The sequence below is a fragment of the Chiloscyllium punctatum genome, chromosome 7 (assembly GCF_047496795.1).
Source record: "Chiloscyllium punctatum isolate Juve2018m chromosome 7, sChiPun1.3, whole genome shotgun sequence".
Lineage (NCBI taxonomy): Eukaryota > Metazoa > Chordata > Chondrichthyes > Orectolobiformes > Hemiscylliidae > Chiloscyllium > Chiloscyllium punctatum.
In genome coordinates this window covers 6,648,015-6,672,041 of record NC_092745.1, presented here as the reverse complement: position 1 = coordinate 6,672,041, position 24,027 = coordinate 6,648,015, and positions in this window count along the sequence as shown.

Here is a 24,027-nt window from a genome sequence, read left to right as displayed (position 1 = left end):
AGTCCAGAACCACCTAAATAACAGAACTTGATGGATTATGTCTGGTGTGGGTCATCACACACATATTGTACTGGTACTCAGGTGATTGGAAGAATGCACCCCAGAAGTGGACGTCTTGGCCTAACGCCCCTACAGAGCGTCCTGATCTCACACACATCACTCCCTCACACATTCAACAATGGAAAAGAATCCACATGCTGAGCGAAACATAGAACAGTACAGTGCAGACCCTTTGGCTTTGACGTCTTGCCGACTCTTTATCCTACTCTAACATCAGACTAACCTACATACCCTTCATTATGCTATCATTCAATTGCCTATCCAATGGTCTCTTAATATATCCCCAATGCAGCTGACTCTACTACAGTTGCCAGCAGTACATTCCAATCATCCACCATTCTCTGTGAAAGGAACCTACCTCTGACATCTCCATTCAACCTTCCTCCACTCACCTTTAGGTTTTTCTCCCTCGTGATAGATATTTGCACCATGGGACAAAGTATCTGGCTGTGCACTCTATCTTTGTCTCTCGTCATCTTATAAACCTCTATCAAGTCATCTCTCATCCTCCTTTGTATTCATCAAACGCAACTTTCCAGAACTAAGTAATGGAGAAAGTGAGTACTGCAGATCCTGAAGAAATGCTGATGCCCAAAGCTTTGACTCTCCTGTTCCTCAGATGCTGCCCCACTGGCTGTGCTTTGCCAGCGCCACACGTTTCGACTCTGATCCCCAGTACCTGCAGTTCTCACTTTCTCCATGACTTAGAGCTCTCCCCTCTGCACACTGAACAGGGAATTAATCAGCAGAAACTCATTGCATGTGGAGCTGACTGTTTAGTTCTGGAAAGTTGCATTTGATTAATACATTTATTAAAAGATAAATTACAATTCAACAAATATTAATTCATTCCCAGAGATACAGTTTTGGTTCATGAATTGGGCACCTTGAGAACCAACAATGAATGACTAAAGAACTCCGCGTTATAGAGTATTCTAGGTGTTATATTCCAGGCTGGATGTCGTTAACCTTAATGCTGGGAATATTATTGGATAAACAGATGTGATAACGGAATGATGTGAAATGGGGAAGTGTGACATTTTTGCTATCACAGAGATGTGTTTGAGGGTGGTCAGAGCTGACAACTCAATATCCTGTGGTCCAAGATCTATAGGCACGACAGGAGAGGTGGTAAAAGAGGAAGTGGGGTTGCATTACTAATTGCGGAGTTAGTTACTGCAGTATGAAGGATCTAATGAGGCTTGGTGGTTAGACCTCAGGATCAAAACCATGAAGACACACCGCTGGGGATATATTATAGACTCCCAAACAATAGAAAGTTCAGGAGCTGATATAGAACCAATTTACTGAGGTGTGCTAATCCAACAATAGGATCATTATATTCAGACATTTCAATTCCAAACATTCATTCGGACAGTGATAACATTTTTAAGAGGGGACAGATGCCTTGAAATTTATTCCAGGGAGCTTCTTATGTCAACGTGTAGCAGATACAACAATGGGCGGGGCTGTGCTGGGCCTCATCGTGGGGAACGAAGCCAGTCAGGTGTTGGAGGCAAGGTTGGGTGGAGCATGAAAGGACCAGTGACCGTGATTCCTATGTCTTGAGTTTGCGAAGGAAAAGACCCGAAATTGTTTGAAAAATAAAAGCTTTTTGGATTTGGGAGACCGATTTTATGAAAAAATATGACAGGATCTGGCCAAAGTGCAGATGCTCCTGGGTGCAACTGTAACAGAATAGCGTGGGGCGCGAGTTAGGGGGTCACTTGAGCAAAATGTAATTGATGACAGTGTCGGCCCAGCATGTTACACCGAACATGAATTTTAGGAATACAAGCCCAGAGAAACTCAGGTGTTGACACATTTCTGAACAGAATTAAAAAGGAAAAAGAAGCTTAAAGCAGTGACAAAGTGAGCAGGTCAACGGAGGTCCGAAAAGAATATAGAAAGTGTAGGGCAAAACTTAAAAAGTCAGCAGAAGAGCAGAAGTGGTGGTGGGGAGTTAAAACATTCGAGGGTAGAGATTAGCGAGAATTCAAAGACATTTTTTCGGGTTATTAAGGGGAAGAAGATAACACGGGAGAAAATGGGGAGTATTTAGGGACCAAGGGGGCAGCCTGTGCACGGAGCCAGAGAATATGTTTAACGCTGACTTTCTTTCGGTCTTCAGTTTGAAGAAGGAGTTCCTGGATTCAATGAGAGTGGCCGTGTGATCCTTGAGTGAATTGATACAGAAGTTGACAAAGAATTGGAAGTTTTTGCGGGATAGAGAGTCGGCAAATACACAGACCAGGATGAGCTTTATCTTAGGCTGACGTGAGGAGATTACAGTCTCGTAACTTTTCATTTTTGTTTTGCCTCTGGCTACAGAGAAGCTGTGATAGGACAGGATAATATCTAATATTGATACAACTTTCAAACAGAGTGCTAGAAATACCGCATGGGTTTAAAGACCACCAAGTCTCACATCAGTGAGAGGGAAATCATTTTCGAAAATTCTTCGGGCTGTTGAGGCTGGCTCATTAAGTATCTTTAGGATTGAGGCAGACATTCTCATACAAGGTTTATGGGGAAAATGCAGACAAGTGGAATGGGGGGGGAGTATCAAAATCGATCTCACAGAATTGAGTGGAAAAGCAGACTCAGTGAGTGGATAGACATACTGTTGTCCCTATGTCGAATTCTTTCATTTTTACAATAGCCTTGTATTCACTGGAACATCAACCTCTCTCGCTGTGGAATGAGACACAGTTTGGAATGCAGTCGATGGATTCAAGGAATTAATAAATGCAGTACTCTTAGACAGAAATGACCAAGGGACTGTGACAACGCAGATTGGCTGTCGGTGTGAAGATTAGCATCAGCGCAGTTAGCACTACCAGAAGGAAAATCTCAGGAAGACATCTTCCAAGGCCAATCAGTGATCTTGGATGGAGAGCAGGTCGTCAGTGGCCAGGTGTCAAGGAGTGCTTAATGCCCAAGTGCTACATCACTGCAGTGTCTCCCTCCTTCCCTAACCAAAACTAAATGTGAAGGGGTAGAGAGACATGCGGTTGGCAGCAGAGTCAGTAGTAATGTTTGGTTCAAGAGGTTTTGGACAGCAGCAGCTCAGCGAAAACTACAGGCAAGCTCAAATAAAGTCCTTTCACCATTAGTCTTGCAGCAATGGAGATGGAAGTTAGGACTGTTGAACGTTCCTCCTACGGGATGTGGGAGCTCAGGGAAATTCCCACAGCCCCTGGTAACTACACGCGTGGAAAATGCACCCAGCTGCAACTCCTGGGAGACCGTGTTTGGGAGCTGGAGCTGGATGCACTCAGGATCATCTGAGATACTGAGAACTTCATAGATAAGAGCTTTCGTGTTGTGGTCACACCCAAGACTCGCCCCAATCATGTTTCTGTAATGACTATAATATCCCAGTCCCGCGTTAAGATCCATGCTGTGAGTACATCAGGTTTACCTATCTGTCCTGTTGCATTTAAATAAAGGCAATTTAATCCAATAGGAGTCCTTGCTCCCTGTTGTGTTCAAGACAGAGAGGACGTTGGCGACCACCTGGAATGGCGAACGGAGTAGGCAGAGAATGCAGGAATCCCCTGTGGCAATTCCCCACGAAAACAAGTACACCGTTTTGGATACTGTTCAGGGGAAATACATTCCAGGAGAAAGCAGCAGTAGCCGGGTTGGTGGCATTACCATTGACTCTGGGGCACAGTGGGAAAGGGTAACAGTTAACAGGACCTTAGAGATAGGAGAGTCGATTGTTAGAGGGACAGATCGGAGATTCTGTGGCCTCAAATGGGAATCCAGAATGTTGAGTTACCACCCAGGTGCCAGGGTCCAGGATGTCTCCGAGTGGCTGCAGAACACTCTCAAGGGGGAGGGGGAGCAGCCAGAAATCATTATGTACGTTGGCACAAATGACACAGGTAGATGTAGGAATGTGGTCGTACAGAGTGATTAGTGAGAGCTGGGAGAAAAGTTAAAAACCAGGACCTTGACGGTGGTAATCTCCTGATTACTTCCATTGTAATGAGCTAATGAAAGTAAGAACCGGAGGATATGGCAGATAAATAAGTAACTGAAGTATTGGTGTGGGGGTGGGGTGGGGGTGGGGGGGCAGAGAGATTCAGATTTTTACATTGTTGTCTTTTCTGTGACAGAGTTGACCTGATCAGGAGGGACAGGTGGTGCATGCACTGGGAAGGGGACCAGTACCTTGTTGGCGAATTTTGTTCATGCTACAAGGGAGGATTTAAACTATATTGGCGAGGAGCAATACCGTCATGATCAGGGAGGCAAGAACGAGGCTGGTAGGAGATACAGTAATCAGAAACAATAAAGTGAAGAGACAGGTCAGGCTGGAACATGATAAGGAGTAAGGAATGCCTGTTGGATTAAACTACTTTTATTTCTGTGCAAGAGGGTTGGCAGGTAAGACCAATAAACTAATGGCGTGGATAGGAACATGGGGTTGGGATAATATAGCCTTTATAGAAACATGGCTAAGCGAGGGTCAGGACTAGCAGCTTCACGCATCAGGTACAGATGCTTTAGGCGGGACAGGGATGGTGGAAGGAGGGGAGGTGGAGTTGAATTTCTGATTAAGGGGATTATCACAGCAGTAATCAGAGATAAAATAACTGACCAATCATCCAATGAGGCTTCGTGGGTGGAGCTAAGAAGTAGGAAGTGGATGATGATGTCACCGGGGTTGTACTATAGGCCTCCAAATAATCAACGTGAATTTGAGTAACAAATATGCAGGGAGAAGGGAGACATGCAGGAGCAATATGGTTGTCATAAGAGTGGATTTTAATTTTTGTAACAGACTGAGACTGCCAGAGCGTGAAGGGATTTGATGGAGTGGAATCCGATAAGTGGATTCAGGAAAGTTTCCTCCAGCAGGATGGAGAGGGTCCGACTTGGGAAGGGGCAAAACTCGAACAACTCTTGGGAAACAGAGCAGGACAGGTGACTGAGGTGACAGTGGGGGAGCACTTTGGGACCAGTGACCATTGTCCTATTAATTTTCAAATAGCTATAGAGAGGGACAAAGTTGATCCACAGGTTCAAGTTCTAAATTGGGACAAGGGGAATGTTGATGGGATTGGACAGGATCTTGCAGGGGTCGACTGGAGTAAATTTTTTGCAGGTAAACGGCCCGTTGGCTAGTGGAAGCCTTTAAATGTGAGATAGCGAGAGTTCAAGGTCTACATGTTCCTGTGACGGTGAAGGGGAAGGTTGGCAGGAATGGGGAACCCAGGTTGACAAGAGATATTTAGGCATTGACTGGAAAAAAGAGGGATGCGTGGCTCAGTTACAGGCAACTGGGATCAAGGGAGTCCCGGCGCACAATAAGGGATATAGGAGTTTACCTTTGATGGAAATCACGAGGGCGACAAAATGGACATGAAAGAACCTTGGCTGAGATCAGGATGAATCCAAAGAGGGACTTTAAGAATATGTGAGAAGTCTGGTTGAATTTATATGGCATGCTGGAAGATTAGGTCCAATCTCAAGATCCTGTGCTTAAACAAAGTACAACAGGATGAGGCAGTAATTTTTCAAAGTGCACAGCAAAATTATATATATTAGTGAAAAGGAAGGACTGTAGGAAAAGGAGAAATCTGCCATTTGAGTCTATGGAAATAAGGCAGTCTATCAAATTGAAATAGAAGGCATACAAATTGGCAAAGACCAAGGAGAAACTAGGAGATTAGAAAAACTTTAAAGATCAACAAAAAGCTAGATGGGATTTTGACTGGGTATACAAATGAGTAGCTATCCCCAGGGCAAGAATAGCAGTTTACACTGCTCGAGGAAACCTATTGCATGGGGAACATATGGCCTATTTAATTGTTGACGTACTTATCTGAAGAAGTCTGTCAGCATAGAGATGAACCTGATAAAGTTAAAAATTACATCGTGCTTGGAAAGCTAGTGCTTCCTAATAAACCTGTTGGACTATAACCTAGTGTCGTGTGATTTTTAACTTTGTCCACCCCATTCCAAGACCGGCTCCTCCACATGAGAATCCTGACAGACAACCCCACCGAAACTGAAGCACCTGTCAAGTACTTGACTGAGCCAAGGAGGTGTTGGGGAGGGGTGTGTTGTTTAAACACAAAGTGCTGAATTGAACTAGACTTTTTAATCTGCCGTTGCCACGGAGATAATCCTGACAACCAGCCTCCATTCAAAGCCACAAAGCACTCTGACATGGACTTGGCTGTGTCTCAGTACTTTTGCAGTCACACTGAGATTTGAAATACACACCTTTCCTTCCAGATGAAAAGGCCAATGATATTCAGATCGGCACGGATCAAGTTACTATCAGATCTGAACATGAAGTTCAATTTGAATTTCTCAACTGCAAATCCCCCCTTTCCACACCCTACAACAGAGAAAACAAGTCACCATTGTTAATACAGGATGGAACTTTATAAGACAATGATAGTATTAAATTGTAGTTTCCTTGTTCCTCCAAAGCTTTAAATCTCAGTCTCACAATTTCTCTCTCTTGTTAACTGAAATCCAAACCAATCTCATTCCTCCTTTCCTCCACACCCAGTTCTAACAATCTCTCTCCTCGCCTTGAATTCATTTTCCGTGCTGCTGTCTGCTGACTAAGAACCAAATCAATGAGTTTGACTTGGAGCCTCCAGGGTGTTGGTGAATCCTCCCCCCATCTCCCAGAACCCCCATTCTCTGATGAGAACCATTCTGCACACAAAGTCCAAATCATATCTGGTTGAACTAAAATTAACCAAATTAGAACTCTAATTGGAGGCCCATCCTTGTCATTTTCCATAACAATCCTGACTATTCATAAGAGTTTTGAAAACTTGCTGCAAAATGCTCCCCGATTGAGACTTTGACCACTCGTCAGGACACCAGGCAAAGGGCTATTCCCCTGGGTCGTATCCTCAGAAGAAAGAAGGAAGGGAGCTGTTAATGACAGATTAATCCCACACATCCACAGCCTCCCTCCCTGGCACTGACCCGCCCTGCACATACGCCAACAACTGGCCAGCACTGCGCCCGTGCACTGATCTCCCTTCCTACGGAACATGCTCTCGATCACACAGGAGCCTGGAGTATTGAGATCAGCTGATGCCCAATAGAGTGGAAGGGCCGGGGCTGGAGGACGGGAAATAATGGGATTGTAAACAATGACTGAATGTGGAGGACACTGGGAGATAGACAGGTCAGTGAGGGACAGGATCAGTGCAGCAGCAGGAGGGAATACTGGACAAACTGAGTAATGGGAGAGTCTGACAGGAGAGAAACCATAGGAAGGTTCTGTATGGAGAATCAGGCAGGGAGAGCTGGGAGACAGTATGGCCTGGTGGCTTGGGAATGTTTTCTAATCATCCTCTTCAAAGCCGCTGTTATCAAACCCTGAACCCGATCCTCTTGGTCCAGAGGAAAGGACACTACCACCATTTCATGGTGGGCTAGTGGAAAGAAAGGAAGGTTTTCTCATACTCACTCACATGGAAACTCCATGAGCTCCTCGTACTTCCTGTCTACGGTGGGAATGGAGGAGACAGAGCAGGTGGGAGGGGGTAGGGATATAGGGACTGCCTTTCAAAAGGAACTCACCTGTGTTGGTGTTATTAAGAAGACTCAATACGCAGTCACAAACACAAAGCTGGTGTACGTGAACTTTATCCAGAATATTAACACCCATAACTGGGCAACACAGACCTCAATGTACAAAGTTAAGTCCTGGATATCAATAACAGCCTTGTGCGTGGGAAATCATGTCTCATGAACTGGACTGAGTTTACTGAAGAAGTAACAAAGCGGATTGATGAGGGCAGAGCGGTGAACATGATCTTCATGGACTTCAGTAAGGCGTTCGACAAGGTTCCTCATGGGAGATTTGTTCGCAAAGTTAGATCTCATGGAATACTGGGAGAACAAACCATTTGAAAATAGAATTGGCTCAAAGGTCGAAGACAGAGAGTGGTGGTGGAGTGATGCTTTTCAGGCTGGAGGCCTGTGACCAACGGAATGTCACAAAGATCGGTGCTGAATCCACTACTGTTTGCCATTTATAGCAATGTGAACATAAGAGGTATTGTTAGCATGTTTGTAGATGACACCAAAATTTGCAGTGTAGTGGACAGTGAAAAAGATTACCTCAGAGTACAATGGGATCTGGATCAGATGGGCGAATGGGCTGAGGCGTTCAGTTTACAAAAATGTGCGATGCTGCATTTTAGGAAAGCAAGCCTTAGCAGGATTTTTGCAGTTAACAGTAAGTTCCTGGGGAGTGTTGCGAAACAAAGAGACCTTAGAGTGCAGGTTCATAGTTCCTCGAAAGTAGAGTCACAGGTGGATCGGATAGTGAAGAAGGCAGTTGGTATGCTTTCCTTTATTGGTCAGAGAATTTAGTATAAGGGTTCGGATGTCATATTGTAGCTGTACAGGATATTGATTAGGCAACTTTTGAAAAATTCCATGCAATTCTGGTCTCCTTCCTAGCGGAAGGATGTTCTCAAACTTGAAAGGGGTCAGAAAAGAATTACAACGATGTTGCCAGCGTTGGATAGGCTCTTTTCCCTGCAGCGTCGGAGGCTGAGGGGTGACCTTATGGAGATTTATCAAATCAGCCGGTCATGGGTGTGGTAAGTAGACAAGGTACTTTCCCTGTGGTTGGGGTATACAGAACTAGGTGAGAGGGAGGGGAGAGTAGGCAGAGAGGGTGGGCTGAGGGTGGGGGGAAAGAGAGGATGTGGGGATTGAGATGGGTGGCACAGGTGAGGACAGAGATGGGGGCAGCGGAGGACAGGCAGAGGCAGGGGAGGACAGGCAGAGGCAGGGGAGTGGAACAGAGGGGGAGGGAAACAGAGAGGGGGGAGCAGAGAGTTATTTTATAGATCCACAACTTAACCCTGTTCCTTTTTTCTCCTCCTCACTTTCAATCCCTCTGAAGAGCTCAGAACTGCATAGTTCCTGGAAAGTAGAGTTTCAGGGAGACAGGATGCTGAAGACTGCATTTGGGACGCTGACCTTTATTGGTCTGTGCACTCATCAATAAAGGGACCTGGGTTCGATTCCACTCCGTATCGTGTTTGCACATTCTCCCTGTGTATTTTCACGGGCATCCTCTGGGCGCTCTGGTTTCCTCAAAAAATCCAAAGACATGCAGGTTAGGTGGATTAACTGTGGGTAATGCTGGGTCACATGGTTCAGGTGGGATGGTATTCCGATGGTTGGTAAGGACTCATGGGCTGAATGGGCTGCTTCCACACTGTATGGATTCTGTCACTGAGTATAAGAGTTAGGAGGTCACGTTGTGGCTGTACAGGGCATTGGTGAGGCCGGTTTTAGAATACAACATTCAATTCTAGTCTCCCTGATTTCAGGAAGATAGGAATCAGCCCTATAATAAAAGTTCCTGGGAAGTGTTGACGAACAAATACACTGTGCAGAGTGGTTTGATAATTCCTTGAAAGTGGGGCTGAAGGTAGACAGGTCAGTGAAGGTGCTGTTTGCTATGCTATCTGTTATTGGGCAGTGCATTGAGTATAGGAGGTGGGAGATCATGGTTCGGTTGTACAGTTTATCGGCTCAGCCACTTTTGGAGTGCCCAGACTGCTTTACATTCTAGTCTCCCTGCTATAGGAAAGATGTTGGGAAACCTGAAAAAGTTCAGAAAAGATTTATAAGGGTGCTGCCAGTATTGAAACATGTGAACCATAAGGAGGGACTGAGGACATTTTGCCTGGAGGAGTGGACGTTGTGGGATGGCATTATACAACGTCTTCAAAACTGCAATGTTTCCTGCAACTGTCACCATTTCCGATGCTGCCAGATCTGCTGAGGATCTCCAGCAATGTTTTTGGTTTTTATTGCAGATTTCCACGATTTTGCTGAGGCACTTAGAGTCATAGATATTTAAAAGGCTTCATATTTTGTTGACTCTCACCCCTGGGATGACAGGACTGATGGATGAAGAGGACTCAATCTTCGTTTAATTCTCCTTTCGTTTGTCTTTCTGAGCTGTTGCCTGCATCACGAATACTCTATCTCCCATTCCCTGACCTGAATCTGGCCCATCGAAGCCAATTCGATAGAGCTCTTAAAGATAGTGGAGTCAAGGGTTATGAAGATAAGGCGGAACAGGATACTGATTGGGAATGATCAGCCATGATCATATTGAATGGCGGTGCAGGCTCGAAGGGCTGAATGGCCTACTCCTGCGTCTATTGTCTATTGTCTATTGTCTATTGTCACTCTGTAGCTCCCAACTTCCTGCCAGACTAGTTACAATCTCACCAATGGAACTAACAATCACACCACAAGGAGATTTCTCCCAGCCCTGACCAGGGGTAATCAGTCAGGCTGGTACAAGTCTCACCTAGCCCAGGAACGGTCGCAGTGCGTGGAAAATCTAAACCCTTCACTCATGCACTATTTCTCCAGCCACACATCCAGCTGATCTATCCTCTTGTTCCTGCTCTCACTAGCACATGGCACTGGGTGTAAGTCTGACATTATTACCTTTCATTTTAATATATCTCTGATTTTCCTTTATACATATTTCAGGCCCTCATCCCTTTGTTTCGCGATGTCGTTGGTATCTGTGTGTTCCACAACCATTGGTTATTTACCCTCCAGCTGCAGAACTCACTGTAGCCACTCCATGATATTACAGATTCTAGCACCAGGGAGGTAACATGCCATCCTTGATTCATGTCTGTGGCCACAGAACTACATGCCCTCACTCTGACCATTGATCCCATGTCACTATAGCCCTGCGACTGTCTTTCTTCTGTTCTGTGCAGCAGAGCTATCTGTGGTGTCATGACCCTGGCTGTTGCTGATTTCCCCGAGAGCCCACCCCACCCATTCACCCTCAACAGAATTCCAACCGGTATACAGTATCTGTTTGAGAAGGGGATGATCAATGGGGACTCCTGCACTCCCTTGCTGAGCCTTTAACTTGATGTGATGGTCACCCATTCCCTTTGTGCCTGTGTAACCCTCACCTGTAGTGTGATGAACTCACTAAACGTGCTGTCCATAATATTCTCAGTATCATAGATGTTCCACAGTGAGTCCACTCACAGCTCCAAGCCTGAAAAGCAGTTTCCCAATAGCGCAGATGGACACACTTCCTATACACAGAGCCGTCAGGGACACTGGAAGCGTCCCTTATTTCCCACATTGCACAAGAGGAGCACACCACGGGTCTGAGTGTTCCTGTCTCAATGTCTCACTAGATTCAGCTAGTTACTCCCATTAAGAGAATTTAAAAGAGCTTTCAACCTTCCTTCACTTCTAACATTATAATCAATCGCCCCAATCTTTACTTAAGCTGATATATTATACTTTAAAAACTGTTAACAAATACTCCGCAGTATCGCTTACAAATTGGCTGTTCCCATTGGGACCATGCCAAATTCTGAATGGCCTGAACTAAAACTGAGTTTCAGCTTCACCTTCTCCCTGTCTCATCTCTCTCTGTTTTCACCCAACTCTAAAACACTCTCATTGAGCCAAGCAGCACTCATTGCAGCCCTGTCATTTTCACTGTCTGCTCACACCTACACTGCCCTCAGCCTCCTGTCCTATTCCAATGCATCGCAATGGGAGCTCAGGAACAGCATCTCATCTTTCAATTCAGCCATTTGTAACCCCAGCGTCAACATGGCCTTCAGCAATTTCTGGATGCAGATAATTGTCAGAATCTGGAACATTCCACCTGAAAAGGTACTGGAATTTGAGTCCATAAGAAATTTTAATGGGAAATTTACAGGGAATTGAAAATAAGGAGTTCACAGGTTAAAGTCATGAAGTGGTTGACTGGGTCTAAACATGACAGTTCCTGCAAAGAGTCGAGCTGTAGTTTGGATAAATCTCTGTTCCCTCTCAGACCAATATCTCCTTCCCGGGCTGCACTGCCCAGAACAGAGCACATTTCCCATGGGTGATCCAACCATGAATTTGTCCATCTTTCTTGTATTTGCTTGACAAAAATATGAGAGTCTGGAATAGGGTGGTTCTGGAAAAGCACAGCAATTCAGGCCACATCCGAGGAGCAGTAAAATCATCAGGAATAGAGACAGGGTGCCTGCAGGGTGGAGAGATAAATGAGAGGAGGGTGGGGGTGGGGAGAACGTAGGAAATAGGTGAGTGGGGTGATGATGAAGGTGATGGGTCAGAGAGGAGGGTGGAGTGGATAGGTGGAAAGGAAGATAGGCAAGTAGGACAAGTCATGGGGACAGTGCTGAGCTGGAAGTTTGGAACTGGAGTGAGGTGGGGGAAGGGGAAATGAGGAAAGTGGTGAAGTCTACATTGATGCCCTGGGGTTGAAGTGTTCAAAGGCGGAAGATGAGGCGTTCTTCCTCCAGGTGTCGAGTGGTGAGGGAGCGGCGGTGAAGGAGGCCCAGGACCTCCATGTCCTTGCTGAGTGGGAGGGGAGTTGAAATGTTGGGCCACAGGACATTGTTTTTACCTAAATATATGATCTACTTTTTGACAGACAGAACAGACAAACCTTTCTCGTTCCAGTTAAATGCCAATGATATTCAGATCCTGATGACTCTGCTGAGTGTCGAAGCATGCTTTTGAGATCCCGGTCTCAATTATTCTCAATTAATATCTGATAAAAAAATTCTCAAGACAAAGCTCACAGTCAGTGCAAGATGAATATTAAAGACAAATATTTCCCTGGTATGTGTCTGATGTGTAAATTCTCCTCTTCAAATCGCCCCGCCCCCACCCAGGAAGAGGCCATGTCCATGCGCCTCGCTGTACCTTGCCCCCAATAAAGATGGTGGCCATAACCCAGGACCTATCATTGCCTGAGGGCCACAGACATTTTCCCATTTGCTGCAAACGTTGGAGCAGGAGTTTCTAATTCAGGACTAGCGACCTGTACAGAGTGCAATTAAACCCCTCCCAGTCTAAACTGATACATTTCATTCGTTTTCTACCGCCACTTCCCCTTTCCCGTTTCCACCTCCTTCACACACCAAGGGTCATTCTGGTACCTGTGACCCTTCCTTAGATCCGATTGTAGGAATTCTAAATTTTCCCAGCTCCTGTGTGGAAACAGGGCCATCAGCCCAACCAGCTCACACCCACCCTCCGACGATTATCCCACCCAAACCCATTCCACGACCCTATTACTCTACATTTCCCCTGACTAATGCACCAAACTATGCTTCCCAGAACACTACGGGAAATGTAGCTTGGCCAATTTACCGAACCTGCATATCTTTGGACTGCAAGAGATAGGGGATAAAGAGTAAATAATAGGTTGAGATGGAGTGCAAAGAGAGACAGGAACATTTGGAAAGACAAATGAGTGGATAATGATCTTGCTGGGAGGGTGCATAGCTGTTAATGGAGGGGACAGGAACCTGTGTCTGGCAGCATCTCAGTGGCGGTGGTGGAAATGGTGGCTAATGATCTCCGTTCTGCTGCAAAAAATACCCTGAGCTTCCAGTTGCCTGCTCTTTAACACACGAGCCTGTTCCCTGGCCAACATCTCTGTCTCAAGCTTACTGCAGTGTTCCAGTGAAACTTGATGCAATCTGGCAGAACACTCCAGAACAAACCAAATTGCCTCCTCTTTCAAGGATTCACCATTTCCCCTCCCAAGTGGTCAACAATGCCATCCAGTGTATCTCCTCCACTTCCTGCACCTCTACTCCTGAACCCCACACCTCCAACGCAACAAGGATAGAACCCCCAGTCCTCACCTTCCACCCAGATACAACACATCATCCTCTGCCAGTTCCACCACCTTCGATCAGACCGCACCATCAGAGATATATTTCCCTTCCCACCTCTTTCAGCATTCCACAAAGACCATTTCCTCTGCGATTCCCTCTTTAGATCCATGCTCCCCACCAACTCACCCTCCACTCGCAGCACCTTTGCTTGCCAGTTCAAGAGGTGTAAAACCTGTGCACACACCTTCCCCTCACGTCAATCTACGGCACCAAAGGATCGTCCCACATCCAGCAGAGATTTCCCTGCACGTCCAGATACCTCAACTATTTTATCCTTTGCTCTCGATGTGGTCTCCTCTACATTGGGGAGTCAGGACGCCAACTTGATTCAGAGAACATTTCTGGAACACATGCACCAAACAACTCCACCACCCTGTGGCCGACCACTTCAACGCCCTCTCCCACTCCACCAAGGACATGCAGGTTCTGGGCTGCCTCCATCGCCAAATCCCAGCCACCCTACGCCTGGAAGAATAACACCTTATCTTCCATCTTGGGACCCTTCAACCACAGGGCATCAGGGTTTGCTCATCTCCCCTCCCCCCACCTTATCTCAGATCCAACCCTCGAACCCGACACTGGCCTCTTGAAGTGTCCCACCTGTCCATCTTCCTTCCCAATTATTCACTCCAACCTCTCATCATTACCTCCCATCTACATCTACCTATTGCCTTCCGAGTTCCCATCCCACCAACACCACACACCCCTCTTATTTACCTCTTAGCCCTCTTACCTTTGGAGAGCTGATGAGTTAAGCAGCCTCCTTTCAGCATTATCAATTCTGTGAACATTTCATTCTGAGCCCTCTAAGGAAATATCAGGGCAGGGTTTGTCAAGAGATCAGATTGAATGAGTGTCTCAGTGAACAAAAGTGAGACACAGATACAGAGAGGTTTTGGGATGGATTGAATCAAATGTTATCAATTTGCACGGCTGACAACATTACAGCAGTTACAAATGGGAGTGATCAAGACAGTGGAATTAGAGCAGCAAATAAATGTTAATCATTTATACAGCTAAAGGGGATGCTGGGTAAAGATACCACATTTAGTGCTGATTTCATTCCAGACACACCAGCCAGGGCACACATCCGTGCTGTGTCTACCATATTGATCTCTTTAAGATTTTTGTTCATTTGAATTGTTTCATGTTTAGATAGTCCAGAGAAGACAGCTTCATTCTCCTCAATCTCTTCTGCCAAGGCAATGCTGCTGTTAGAATTCAAGTCACGATGGCGTGTTGCTGGCTGCTTCAAGGACTGGAACTGGCAATTGAGACTGAAAGGTTACTGTATAAAATATCTTCAATTGTATTGCCAGATTTCCAGACACATGAGGGGCTTTAAGAAAAAGAACTTAAATGATGGGCACTGAGTGTCAGATTGCCTACTGTTGTGGGGACATTCTGTTCAGATACAATCTATTGGTAATTGTTAGAATTGACTTATCCTGGCTCCAGAGAAGTGGGCAGAGCATTATAACGGACATCGAAGATGGTAACAAATTTCCCAGAGGTTACAAATCATAAATGACAGAGTAGGCAAGAGTTCTGCTGGTAAAGTGTATAAATTTATTCAAAATGGCTCCAATTTACTTTCAGAAACAAGTGAGAGAAAAGCACATTACTGAGGTGCATTAGTCCAAATTTAGAAATTCAGGCGAGCTGAAGGGAGAGCTGGTGTTGGGAGTTGTAGTAATGATAGGGAAAAACTTGTTTCACAGAGAGAGAGAGAGAGTCCACAGATGGAAAACTCAGCTTTAATATCACAACAACTGCAGAGTTGTCCAATTCTGCAGGTCCTGACCCTTATCAGTAAAATAAAAGGGGAAAGCAGTATTCCTAGATCAGAGAAATCATTCCCATGTTAGGCAGCTGGTCGAATATTTAACCGGTCATGTGATCTGGGAAGACACCAATGTAACGGGACCAGGGCAAAGCTGTGTAAATGTGGGGAGTGTGGGAAGAAGTTTACTAAACTCTCCCAGTGGGACACTCACTGACACAGTCACACTGGGGAGAGGCTGTTCACCTGCCTCACGTATGGGAAGGGATTTACTCGATCTTACAATCTGGTGAGGCATCAGAGAGGGAACAATGGATTTAGATCCTTCACCTGCTCCATGTGTGGGAAAGGATTCACTCAGTCCTCTGATCTGCTGAAACATCAGCGAGCTCACTCTGGAGAATGACCATTCACTTGCTCCCAATGTGGGGAGAGATTCGCTCAAATGCAGCACCTGCTGAGACCCCAGTGAGCCCACACAGGGGAGAGGCCATTCAGATGGTCAGTGTGTGAGAGGGGATTCAGTGATTCATCCTGACTCCCTGAGACACCAGCGGGTTCACACTGGGTAGGAGCTGTTTCCCTCTCTGTGTGACGAGGGATTTGCTGAGACTCAACACGACTGAGAGACCAGTGAGTGCACACAGGGAAGTGGTCATTCCCCTGCTCCGTGTGGACTGCAGGACTCTGATTCTGATGTTACTGTCCATCAGAGTCAGGAGTGGACCTTGTACATGATGATACTGTTGGAGTATTGATGTTGTTGTTGTTAACCACATTAACTGGGCTGGAGTTGACTGAATTTATATTGCCACTTTCTGAACCTCAGGATGTCTCTCTGGGAGTAAGTCTCCACAAACAGCAATTTGACAAGGAGCAGGGTTCATCTGTATTGATTTGAATTGTGAGCATAGCACTGCTGTCTCACAGCACCAGGTAAAAGGTTGGAGTCCAGCCTAGGTCAACGGCCTATGCGGGGTATCCACACTCTCCCCATAATAGTGTGAGTCCCCTCCATGTGCGCTTGTTTTCTCCCACAATTCAAAGATATGCAGGTTTGGTGGATCAGTTGTCATAAATTGCCCACAGTGTTCAGAATTTGCAGACTAAGTGAATCAGCCATGGGAAATGCAGTGTTACAGGGATGGAGTGCTCTGGGCGGGATGTTCTTCAGATGGTTGGTGGGGTTCGATGGACCAACGCTCGCCTTCCACACTGTAGGGATTATATTCTATGATTGAGGACAAAGAATATTCTCAGGGTCTCCTTGGAGGAGGAGCATGTGATGTGTATCAATGCTCTCTATGCCATTAGATAGAGGTGGGCACTGCAGGGGATACAGTGCTTTATCTCCACCGCCACCGCCACCCCCTCACCCCCAACTCTACTTTGATTTAGTCCCTTTCCACTCTGTCACTTGTAATGGTTTGCTTTGCCCATAATGGGCTTTGTTTGTAAATATTCAACTGATGACACTGGTGTGCTGCTGCTGGTGATTAGACGTTAACAAAAAGCAAAATAATGGAATAATGATGTTGATGGTGGGAAGGTTGCTCAGCTGTGGGAGATAACACTTCTGGGTAGGAGAAATGGGAGAAAAATGCTTCACAGCTCACAGAACGAGAACTGAAAGTAGTTAAATCAAACCAAAGGTTCAGAGAGAGAAGGAATATTTCCCTGGAGTTTGAGTAACTGAAAAGTGATGGCGCCCGGGAGTAGACAGGATTTTGTTTAAAGGGCATTTGAAATTTTAAAAACTGTTATATGCAGATAGTTTCGATTCTTTAAGTTTTATTTATTGTGGAATAAACTTGTACTTTTTAAAAAAAACAAATTCACAAACCTTGTGTTAAAGACAAATGTTAAATAAAATCCATCAAACCATCCCTCACTGAAAACTGAGGTGGAAGTGCAATCTCCTGCAGAATCCCTGCCCTGACTAATTCTTCCTACCCGGGCTCCATGGCTTTTGCAGCAGGAGAAGGCCATTCGGCCTTTGAATCTGGCTCTACCATTCAATGGGAAACAGCTGACCATCCAGCTCAATCTCCTGTTCCTGCTCTGTTCCAATCCGCTTTCATGACTTTACCTTGAAGAACTATATTTCAGTCCTCCTTGGGCTTCACTGCCTTTTATACCAGTGATGTTGCTGTGTTATTGCTGTGTGTAGGCAGGGGTAATGTGATTGTGCTCTTCCTGGAGGACACACTCAGCGTCCCTCATCATCCTGCAGTAACGTCAACTGGGTTTCAGCAAATAAATATAGAAACCATTTCCAGGATATGGGCATCACTGGCTCAGCCAGCATTTATACCCCATCACTAGGTACCATTGAGAAGATGGTAGTGAGCTGCTGTCTTCAACCATTCGCCGTCCATTTGGCACAGATAGACCGACAATGCTGGGAGGGAGAGTGTTGCAGGATTTTGGCCAAGTGATTCTCCATCATTGGTTCTTCAAATGTTGTTTAACATAATCACAATCTGCACATGATTTTGAGATTTCAGTCTGCAAATCTTCACCATCTAGCACCCTGTCTCAAGGAATATGTCCAGATTAGAAATTCAGAACAGACTATTCTAGTTGCTCTGGAATATCGTTTACCCCTTTCTTCCCCCAAAGCTGTAACCCTCCAGCCCACTTACTCTCTCCCACCATTCTGACTCTGCTGCCCCTAATGTACACCCTCCTCATTATCATGGAGGAACTGATAAACAGATCCATGCCACCACTTCCCGTCCCTGGTTAGACTCTGCACCCTTTCTGGGTTCACTTCCTTTCCCTTCAGTTGCCGCAAGTCAATAATGTAAGCAGAATGAAACAGACGGAAACAGAAAGGGAGGTGGCAGATCCTGGACAGAAGAGGAACCTTCAGGCTGGGAGAATGGGTCAGATTCTTCCTTGTTTCCCATTAGTGTATTGCCAGCATTACAATGAATTGGGGACGGAGAGTGGTCCCACGTGTGTGTAGTGACACTTTGACCCCCCCCAACTGATCAATACTACAAGCAGATACGTTCCTTCTCTAGCCAATCACAGTGTGAAATACTTTCCCCTAATTACCCCAAACCATGTGCTCCAAAACCCGCCCACATTCTGTACATGTACAGCGCAGGGTTTCCCCACACACCTGTGGTCCCTGCCTCAGGGATTGTGGGAGTTGCAGTCCCCATGAAGTCACTGGAGCCCTGTCTCTGGAAAGTGAATGAAACGTGTGGGGTGAAGGGTGTTGTGTATCGGATCCCCATTCAGACAGACAGGACATATGGCTTGTCACTGGGTTTGACTGAGACATCTGGTTAGATAACCCAATTTCTGACCTAAGGAATATAGATTCAGTCAATTGCGGGGTGGAGGGGTCAATAAGGGGAAGCAGTTTTAGGCAGAGGTGGCTCAGTGGCTAGCACCTCTGCCTCACAGCTTGAGAGACCCTGGTTTGATTCAAGCCTTAGGTGACAGTGTGGAGTTTACACCTTCTCCCAGTGGCTGCATGGTTTTGTTCGGTGCTCCAGTTTCTTCCCGAAGTCCAAAGATGTGCAGGTTAGGTGGATTCGCCATGCTAAACCACAGTGTCCATGCATGTGCAGGTTAAGCCATTAGCCATGGGAAATACTGGGAATGGGTGAGTCTGAATTATAGGATTGGTGTGGACTCGATGGATGAATACCCTGCTTCTGCACTGCAGGGATTCTATTTTATTCTCATGAAGAAGAATGTACCTATCTCGATGTGTTGTGAATCTGTGGAATTCCCTATTCAAAACGCAGTGGATGCCAAGATAATGAGCAAATTTAATGGACAGATACAGATTTTCAATTTGCAATGAGCTGAAGGGTGAGAGAGAGAGAGAGAGAGCAGTCGGGAAAATACAGCTGAGACCGAGGTGAGCTCAATCATCATGGTATTAAATGGTGGACCTTGTTCAAAGGGTAGCATTGCCTCTCCTGTGACCAGGGCTAATCTTGTTACGGTAATAACCAGAAAGATGAATCCAAAACTCACCACTTTCACCAAAGGAGATTTTCGGAACATGCAGGATAGTCAAGTTGAATATCATTCAAAACTGAGATAGTGAGGAAGTGTGAAGAAGATAATGATTTTGCAATTTTAAACTGAGGGGTAACAGTGATTTATGGTTATAGACTGTGTGGTACATTCACACTGACTAGAATACTCTGTTGTGAATATCTATTCCGTAATTTATTACAAAGCCAAGGTCATTGATAATGAAAACCAAAACACCCAGGAAACATCGCCTCACCTCGTAATCTGGCAAAACACGCGTGATAAATCTGGTTGAATTTAGAACACAGATGGAAAGCGGGTAGATTAAATCCAGTCCAAAGATCCTGTGCTTAAACAAAGAAGACTACAATAGGACGAGGCAGGAGTTGGTAATGTAGACTGCGAGCAAAGACTGTACGGTGGGACAGTTGACAGACAGTGGAGGAATATCAAAGCAATTTTTTGAAGTGCTCAGCAAAAGTATATATCAGTGAAAAGGAAGGACTGTAGGAAAAGGAGTAATCTGCCATGGGTGTCTAAGGAAATAAGGGAGTCTATCAAATTGAAATAGAAGGCATACAAATTGGCAAAGACCAAGGAGAAACTAGGAGATTAGATAAACTTCAAAGTTCAACTGAAAGCTTGATGGGATTGGGTATAAAAAGTGATGAGTAGCAATGCCCAGGGACAGAATAGCAGTTTACACTGCTAGAGGGAAACCTATTGTTTGGGGAACATATGGCCTCTGTAATTGTTGAAGCATTTAACAGTTACCAGAGAGATAATCCTGATCAAGTTAAAAATCACAGCACACTCGAAAAGCTTGTACTTCCAAATAAACCTGTCGGACTATAACCTGGTGTTGTGTGATTTTTAACTTTGTCCACCCCACCCCAACTCCAGCTCCTCCACATCAGAATCCTGATAGATACCCCACTGAAACTGAAGCGCCTGTCAGATACTTGAGGGAGCCACGGGGGCGTGGGGGAGGGGTGTGTGATTTAACCACAGAGTAGAACTGAACTAGATATATTAAACTGTTGTTGCCATGGAGATAATCCTGAGAGACAGTCTCTATGCAAAGTCACAAATCACAAAGGTAGAAGAATGGGAGCCGTACATCGGACCTGATGCTGCCTAAAGGCGTTTTGCACGTAACATACCCAGGTAACTACCATGTCTCATCAATAAAGACTCAAAGAAGACCTCTCAGAGCTCTGTGCCTTGTAATTCCTATCCAGCAGGGTTCAGGAAGATGAGTACACAGCAGTCAGTCTTCACAATGGAGGATACGAAGAACATGCCAGTAATTGATAAGGAGACTGAGGAAGGTGAGGACTTAGATAATAACCATTATCGTGAAAGAGTTAGAGCTGGGCAAGCTCATGGAGTTAAAGGTAGACAAATCTCATTGCCCTGATGGAATACATCCCAGGATACCAAGAGAGTTCGTGGGAGAAATAGCAAATGCACTTAGTTACAGCATCCTACAGCAGGGACAGGCCCTTTGGCCCAAAATAGCCCATGCCGATCAGAATGTCCATCCACGCTGACCCCATTTCCCTGCACTTGGCTCATCTGCTTCTGAAACTTTGCTATCCATGTATTTGTCCAAATGCCTTTTACATGTTGTTAGTGTACCCGCCTCAAACACTTCCACTGGCAGCTCATTCCATATGCGTACCACCCTCTGTAAAACAGTTGCCCCTCAGCTTCCCTTTTATTCTTTCTCCTCTAACCTTAAACTGATGCCCTCCAGTCCTTGGTTCCCTGGGAAAAAGACAGAGTGCATTCACCTTACCCACGCCTCATGACCTTATTCACTTGTATAAAATATTCCACCTCGGTTTCCTCTGTTCTAAACAAAAAAGCCCTCGCTTCTCCAACCTCTCCCTGTAACTCAGACCCCTGAGCCCTGGCATCATCCTTGTAAATTTCTTCTGCTCCTTTTCCAGTTTAATAACTGAAACTACATTGCATTCATCACATTTCCAGTGATTCCCCATGGCGTTGGAACAGACATGACAACGCCAATGGATTACAATCAATGATCGATAATTTACCCCGTTACAACAATCCCATTTTCATCGCTTTTTCCATGATGCAGGAATCCTTTTGTCTTTCTGGTTTCATGGTTAATTGTCCTCGTACAAAACCAGTGGCTTAACTGTTCCTGGGAAATGTGCCATGATTTTTTAGACTTTCAAAAACCAATGAAATCTCTCTCCACAGTCCCCACGCTAACATGGACTTCACTGTCTCAGTACTTTTTTTCCAGTCACACTGAGATTTGAAATATTCGCCCACGGGCAGAATGCACACCTTTCCATCCAGATAAGGTCAATGATATACTTATCGGCACGGACCAAGTAACTATCAGATCTGAACATTAAGTTCAATTTGAATTTCTCAACTGCAAATCCCCCCTTTCAGTACTGCACAACAGAGAAAACAGAAAGTGCTGGAAATGCTCAGCAGGTCTGGCAGCATCTGAAACGCTGTCAGATGCAGGAAACATTGCAGCCTTGAAGAAATGGTTCGATTATCACACCAGGCACGTGCGCTTGATGGCCAGTATGTAGAAGATGGGGGCATTGTGTTCAACAGTTTTATACCAGAGACTCTGACCTCACTTGATTCCATGTTTCTCTGCGATTCCCTCTTTTTCGGAAGCAGGGAGGAGTGGGAAGCAGTGGAGAATGTAAATGATGGGTTACATTCCTAGTGAGAGGATTCGTGTACAGGAGCAGGGATCCCTTTCTGGAAGGGCCTTGGTGAGACCACACCTGGAGTACTGTGTATACATTTGTTCCCCTTTCCCAAGGAAGGCTCTCCTGGTTATTGAGAGAGTAAAGGAGGGTCACCAGCCTGAGTCCTGGGATGTAGAGATAGTTAAGGACTGCAGATGCTGGAAGTCAGAGTCCATACAATGTGGATCTGGGGAAGTGCAGCAGGTCAGGCTGCATCACAGGAGCAGGAAGGTTGATGTTTTGGGTCGCAACCCTTTGTCAGCCCTGATGAATAGTCCTGACCCGAAATGTCACCTTTCCAGCCCCATCGTATTCATGCTGGTCATCAAGCACCTATTAATTCTAGTCCCACGTTCTGGCACTCAGCGTGTAACCGATATTGTAGTGCCTGGTGTGGACATCTCAACACTTCTTCAAGGCTGCAATGTTTCCTGCATCTGTCACCATTTCAGATGCTGCCCGACCTGCTGAGGATCTCCAGCACTTTTTGTTTTTATTGTGGATTTCCCCCATTTTGCTCAAGCACTTAGAGTCAGAGAGCTGTACAGCTCCATATTTTGCTGACTATACTTCCTGGGATGGCAGGACTGATGGATGAAGAGGGACTCAATCCTCATTTCATACTCCTTTGCTTTGGCTTTCTGAGCCGCTAACTACAGCACTAATATTCTACCTCCCATTCCCTGTCCTGAATCTGACCCATCTAAGCCTACACTTTAGTTCCCATCCCGCTGTTAGACTAGTTAAAACGACACGAATGGGACTGGCAAAAGCCTCCACCAGGAGATTTCTCCCAGCTCTGCCCAGGGGTAACCGGTCAGGCTGGTACAGGACCCACCCAGAAACGTCCCAGTGCCTGAAGAATCTAAACCCTTCTCTGGTACACCATTTCGCCAGTCACACGTCCAGCTGATCTATCCTCTTATTCCTGCTCTCACTAGCACATGCAACCGTGAGTAATTCTGACATTATTTTATTTCAGGAGCTACATTTTACTGTATCCCTGATCTCCCTATATCCAGCTTTCAGCACCTCATCCCTTTGTTTAGTGATGTCATTGGTATCGGTGTGTTCCACAACCACTGGCTTTACCCTCCAGCTCCAGAAAGTCCTGCAGCTGCTCCATGATAATCGCAGATCCTGGCACCAGGGAGGTAACATACCATCCTGGATTCATGTTTGTGGCCACAGAAGTGCCTGCCTGTACCCCGACAATTGAATCCCCTGTCACTATAGCCCTGCCACTGTCTTTCCTCCGGTTCTGTAAAGCAGAGCTATCTGTGGTATCATGAACCTGGCTGTTGCTGATTTCCCGAGAAGCCACTCCACGCATTCACCCCCAACAGAATCCCAAGCAGGATTCAGTATCTTATTGAGAAGTGGATGATCACTGGAGATTCCTGCACTGCCTTCCTGAGCCTTTTATTTGGTTTGATGGTCACCCATTCCCTTTCTGCCTGTGTAACCCTCACCTTGCAGTGTGACGAACTCACTAAATGTGCTGTCCATAACATTCTCAGATGCTCCACAGTGAGTGCACTCATAACTCCAGGTCTGAAAAGCAGTTTCCCAGCAGATGCAGGTGGGCCCACTTCCTGCCCACATAGCCGTCAGGGACACTGAAAGTATCCCTTATTTCCCACATTGTACAAGAGGAGCACCCCACGGGTCTGAGGGCTCCTGTCACAACGTCTCTCTAGATTCA